Source organism: Octopus sinensis, linkage group LG16 (genome assembly GCF_006345805.1).
Source record: "Octopus sinensis linkage group LG16, ASM634580v1, whole genome shotgun sequence".
NCBI classification, from domain to species: domain Eukaryota; kingdom Metazoa; phylum Mollusca; class Cephalopoda; order Octopoda; family Octopodidae; genus Octopus; species Octopus sinensis.
This window is the reverse complement of record NC_043012.1, coordinates 17516298-17521439: the sequence shown is the minus strand read 5'-3', so window position 1 is coordinate 17521439 and position 5142 is coordinate 17516298. Positions and strand designations below refer to the sequence as shown.

General features: G+C 40.3%; 1 pseudogene; it reads left to right on the top strand.

Annotated features, from left to right (window-relative positions):
* The first annotated feature begins 1896 nt into the window (after positions 1 to 1896).
* On the top strand, positions 1897 to 1985 carry LOC115220659 (annotated as a pseudogene).
* Positions 1986 to 5142: the final 3157 nt, after the last annotated feature.

Here is a 5142-nt window from a genome sequence, read left to right as displayed (position 1 = left end):
GTATGAAGTCTAATTTTATGTGCCCTCTGGCTAAAAAACAGCCGGGATTGCTGCAATTTTGAATGGTTTTGAGCATATGTAGAGTATTTGAAAAAGATACATTTCAATAATGCAATTCTACGTGCATAACATATCAGAGAATTAAATGATACGATTAGAAAGTTTTTTGATCACAGGACTATGATCTGAAAAACGAACACATCCGATAATGTAGTCGTAGAAGCACTTTACTCTTAAGAAAAAGGTCATGCCTGTAATGCTTGTAATCATATGTTAGCTCGACAAGGGAGGGCTGATACGGGAGCAAAAAATCAACAAGAACAACAACTTGGTTTGGCTCCAGACATGGAAAACTAACAGATTAGTAAAGTGACAGAGGAAATGACTTGCAGCAAATATTTACGCTGTGATCCTCATGTTTTTATTAAGGTAGAGTAGTCGTCGATTACAAGCAACATTTATATCCCGTTACTGCATCCTCAATACGTATGTAATTATTATTTAAAGATTACTTTCTTCAACAAACAAAAGACGTGTGACCTGACGTTCACGTAAGAAATCACCGTTCACCTTCAGTTATATTATCTAAACTTTCTGATCCATATTGATTCAGATCTTCAACTCCTCCAAACCAAATCTAAATTCACTTGCCTAATTTGATCTCTAGCAGAGATTATGAGTATTTACACAAATACAACCAATTCTATGAAAGTTTCGTTGCGTTCCTAAGAAGAAGCAACTAACGATCCGACCGGATAACCTCTAACGATCTAACAAGTGGACTGGTCTCTCGAACGAATACAGATAACTGCCAAATCTACTTCAGATGCCACCCTGCCAACTTAAAAATACAGGACATGTCGTCTGCTGTATTTTTAGATACATTATATGTGGAGAATCTAGGGTGGCGAACTTGAGGAACCGTTAGCATTTCGGACAGAATAGTTTGAAGTATTTGGGGGTGAATCTTAGCGCTCTGTTTTCAAATGCCGTTGAGGTCAACTTCGACCTTCATCCTTTGAGGGTCGATGAAATAAAATACCATTTTAATACTTGAGTGGATCTTATCGAATTGCCGAACCTCTTACAATTAGTGGAATTTTAACGAAACCTTTAAAATAGTTACGTATAGGAATTCTTCATAGTTTCTCGATTTTAGATATATGCCAATTACCACTTAATATTACGTAGTACTTTAAGAACCCCAAAATCTTGTATCTACATTGATTCGTCTCGAGGCAAAATTCGTTTCGGAATTAAGGAATATCACATGTCTTTCATTGCTGGCAACATCTAAAACCATGACAGTCACATGAAATTTTGTATGTATAACATACATACATATATATACTTACTTTTTGTTTCATGTTAAAAGAGGTATATCTCTTGACACTTTTCAACAGGTCGTTTTAATGGGACGTTGGTGTTCGTCTCCATTTAGAATGAGAACACGATGAAATCACGAGAAAATCACGAGAGGTCACGTAAGGACTTGAGATAAATAAACTAAATAAAGAATATTTATCCACTAATGAAGTGTTGAGCACTCATTCTCAATTCTCCATATTAACACATATACACAAATACATACATACATATATATAAATATATATATATTATATATATATATATATATATATATAATAAATCTACAAAGACATCACAAAAACCGTTACTCAGAGTTGCACACTCCCTTCCTAAGGCAGTTTTGTCCGATGAGGAGAAAGTGAAACTCTGAGTAATAGTTTTTGTGATGTCTTTGCAGCTTTATTAATAAAGCATATTACTCTACCTCTGGTATTCGAGAACTATGTTCTCCACCTTCTTTCACATTTATGTGCCTACTCTGGTATATATATATATATATATATATATATATATATATATATATATATATTAGTACTCCCCTTGAGAAGGACAGAAGAGATCACTCAATTTTCTAACACACATGGGCATTGCTCTCTACTTTAGAGCAACCTATTTTTAGGCGCAGGCGTGACTGTGAGGTAGGAAGCTTGCTTCGAAACCATATAGTTCTAGGTTCAGTCCCACTGCGTGATACCTTGGGCAAGTGTCTTGTACTATAGCTTCGAGCCGACCAAACCCTTGTGAGTGGATTTATTAGATGGAAACTGAAAGAAGCCCGGCGTATATATGTATGTGAGTATGTATGTTTGTGCGTGTGTCTGTGTTTGTCCCCCATGTTGGTTCGTTTACGTCCCCGTACTAGGCTTACAAAGAATAAGTCCTTAGGAGCGATTTGTTCGACTAAAGGCTGTACTCCAGTATGACCGCAGTCAAATTACTGAAAAACTGAAAGAATAAAAGAATAAAAGAATTATGGCTTAACAGGTGTTTTGTTCTCGCTGTCCCGTTTTTGTTACCACTTTCACCCTACGCAAATCCCAAAGTTTATTTAATTTGTTTTGCGGGAACGACTGTTTTAAAGAAGTCGCATCTTGTCCCTACCTTCGAAAACGCGGAGAAGATAAAACGATCGAAAACTAATGTAGGAAATGCACTTTATGTTGCATGTCTCGTTTCTCTATTTGTCTCTTTCGTTGTTCGAATACAAAGTTCGTTTTCCATGTTTTTGCTTTTTATGTGCTCGTTTTTCATTTTGTTATCGTAATTTTGACTTCCTGTACCCATATATGCATGTATATATACTTATATATGCAGGTATATACATATATGTATGTATATATGCATATACATATATATCATATAGATATGTATGTGTGTATGTATTATATATATATATATATACTCTTTTACTCTTTTACTCTTTTACTTGTTTCAGCCATCCGGCTGAGGCCATGCTGGGGCACCGCCCTTGTTGCTACCCTCTCTAAGTCCAGTTTGCCGTGGCTGGCCACTGATCTAAGAGAGAGTTTGTAGCTGCTGCCTTTAGGTTACCTTCGTACCTTGCAGTGGGTTCATCTGGGATCCCGGAAAGCAGCTTGTCTAGATGTTTTTTGAAAATGTCCACATCCGCATCATGTAGATCTCTTAGTTTTCTTGGCAGTTTGTTGAACAGCTGAGGGCCCCTGAACCCCAGGCTATTACAGTATCTGCTCCTTACCCTGGATGTGGAAGACGGGACCTTTGACACCACACAGTGACGTCCTGTACGGGGATTGGAACAGCTCTCAATTCCAAAATTTGGTGCTAGTCCCTCCAGGATTTTCCATATGTATATCACTGCATATCTCTCTCGTCTTCGTTCCAAGGAGTACAAATTGAGTTCCCTAAGCCTCTCCCAATAGTTCTTTTCTTTCATGGTGGAAATCCTCTTGGTGAAATGTCTTTGGATTGTCTCAAGCTCTGGGTTAGTTTGACATTATGCGGTGACCACAGTTGGGAGCAGTAGTCCAGGTGGCTTAGGACAAATGTCCTCCATAGTGTCAACATGGTCTCGCAGTCTCTGTCCGGAATGTCCTCAGGAATCCAGCCAGTGAGTCGTCTGCACATTGTCGCCACCTTCGCGATGTGTGAAGAAAAAGATGCATCGTCACTCATGTCTATCCCCAGGTCCCGTATTGATTTCGATACTGGGATTTCGATCCCTCCTGGACCAGTATAGTTGTGTTGTAATGTATATGGTGTTTACAGCTTGATATTGTAAGGCTTGAAATTTACCAGCATTAAATTGCATGTTGTTGTCTTCAGCCCATTTGTATATGGCATCCAGATCTTGTAAAAGGTCAGCATCAGCTGGGTTTTTGATTGCCTGTGCTACCTTTGTGTCATCAGCATAGCTAGTGAGGGATGTTGTTTGTGCTACCAAGGGCATGTCAGAGAGCGCCACCAAAAATAGCAAGGGTCCCAAGACTGTGCCCTGTGGCACCCCGCTTGCTATTGGTGTCTTTCCCGAGAGGGCTCCATTGGCTGCAACCATCTGGCTTCTGTCCTTCAGGAAGTCATGTATCCACTCACCTACTTTTCCTGTTATGCCGAGTCTGAGTAATTTGTGACATATCACTCCATGGTCGACTTTGTCAAAGGCCTTCGCAAAGTCGAGATATACCACATCCACCTGTGAGCGATCCAGTAGTTGTTTCAGTACCCAGTCGTAGTGTTGTAACAGCTGCGTAAGGCAGCTTCTTCCTGGGCGAAAGCCATGCTGTGTGTCAGTGAGACGGTTAGTTTCTTCGAGGAACGTGATCAGTTTTTTTCTGATGATTCGTTCCATGACCTTACTTATGTGTGACGTCAGGGAGACTGGCCTGTAGTTTTTGGCCTCTGCTCTACTCCCTCCTTTGTGGATAGGGCATATGGTGCCTTCTTTTAGCGCCCTGGGCAGTTTACCGTTAGCCAAGGAACCACTGAAGAGCTCCTTCAGTGGTCCCGCTAGGGCATGCCTGCATGTTTTTAGGAGGACTGCTGGGAATCCATCTGGTCCAGCAGCTGAGTTTATTCTCATTTCTTCTATGGCAGATATTACATCCCTCTCTGTTATGTCTATGTGGTCGATGGTTGTTGTTTGGTTTTGGAGTGTTGTGGCATCAAAGAAAACTTCTGGGTTTGTGATTTGCATGTGCCCCAGAGGAGATGTGAACACACTTTTATACTGTTCCTTTAGTATTTCACTTATCCCTTGGGGGTCCTCAGTTAGAGAGCCCTTTTTATCAAAGAGTGGGCCAATCTTGCAGTGTACCGAGGTGGTTTCTTTCGCAAATTTAAAGAAGGCTTTAGGGTTTGTTTTAATATTCTCTATGGCCCTGGCTTCTCTCTCTGCCCTCTCCTTCTCATAGGAAAGTTTGAGTGCAGTTTCCGTTTCAAAAAGTTTCAGGTGGAGTCCCTCATTGTTTCTCTGCCGTGCATTCAGTTGCTTCGAGAGCTTAGCTCTTCGCCTCATAAGTATTTTCCTGTCTCTGGGAATAACGTTCCTATGCCCGCTGGCTTTTTTCTCCGGGACAAACTTATGGCATATGTTCTGTATTGTTGTCATGAAATGTTGGAAATGTGTGTTGGTGTCTTGTGTGGTGATGAAGTCACTCCAGTCATGTTTTCGGATCTCTTCGTTGATCTTCTTCCAGTTTGGCGTATGGAAGTTTAGACTGGATAGGCCTGTGGTATTTTCTAATGGCTGCGTCTCAACTAACTCTCTCATACCATATATCATTACCTCTACTAATT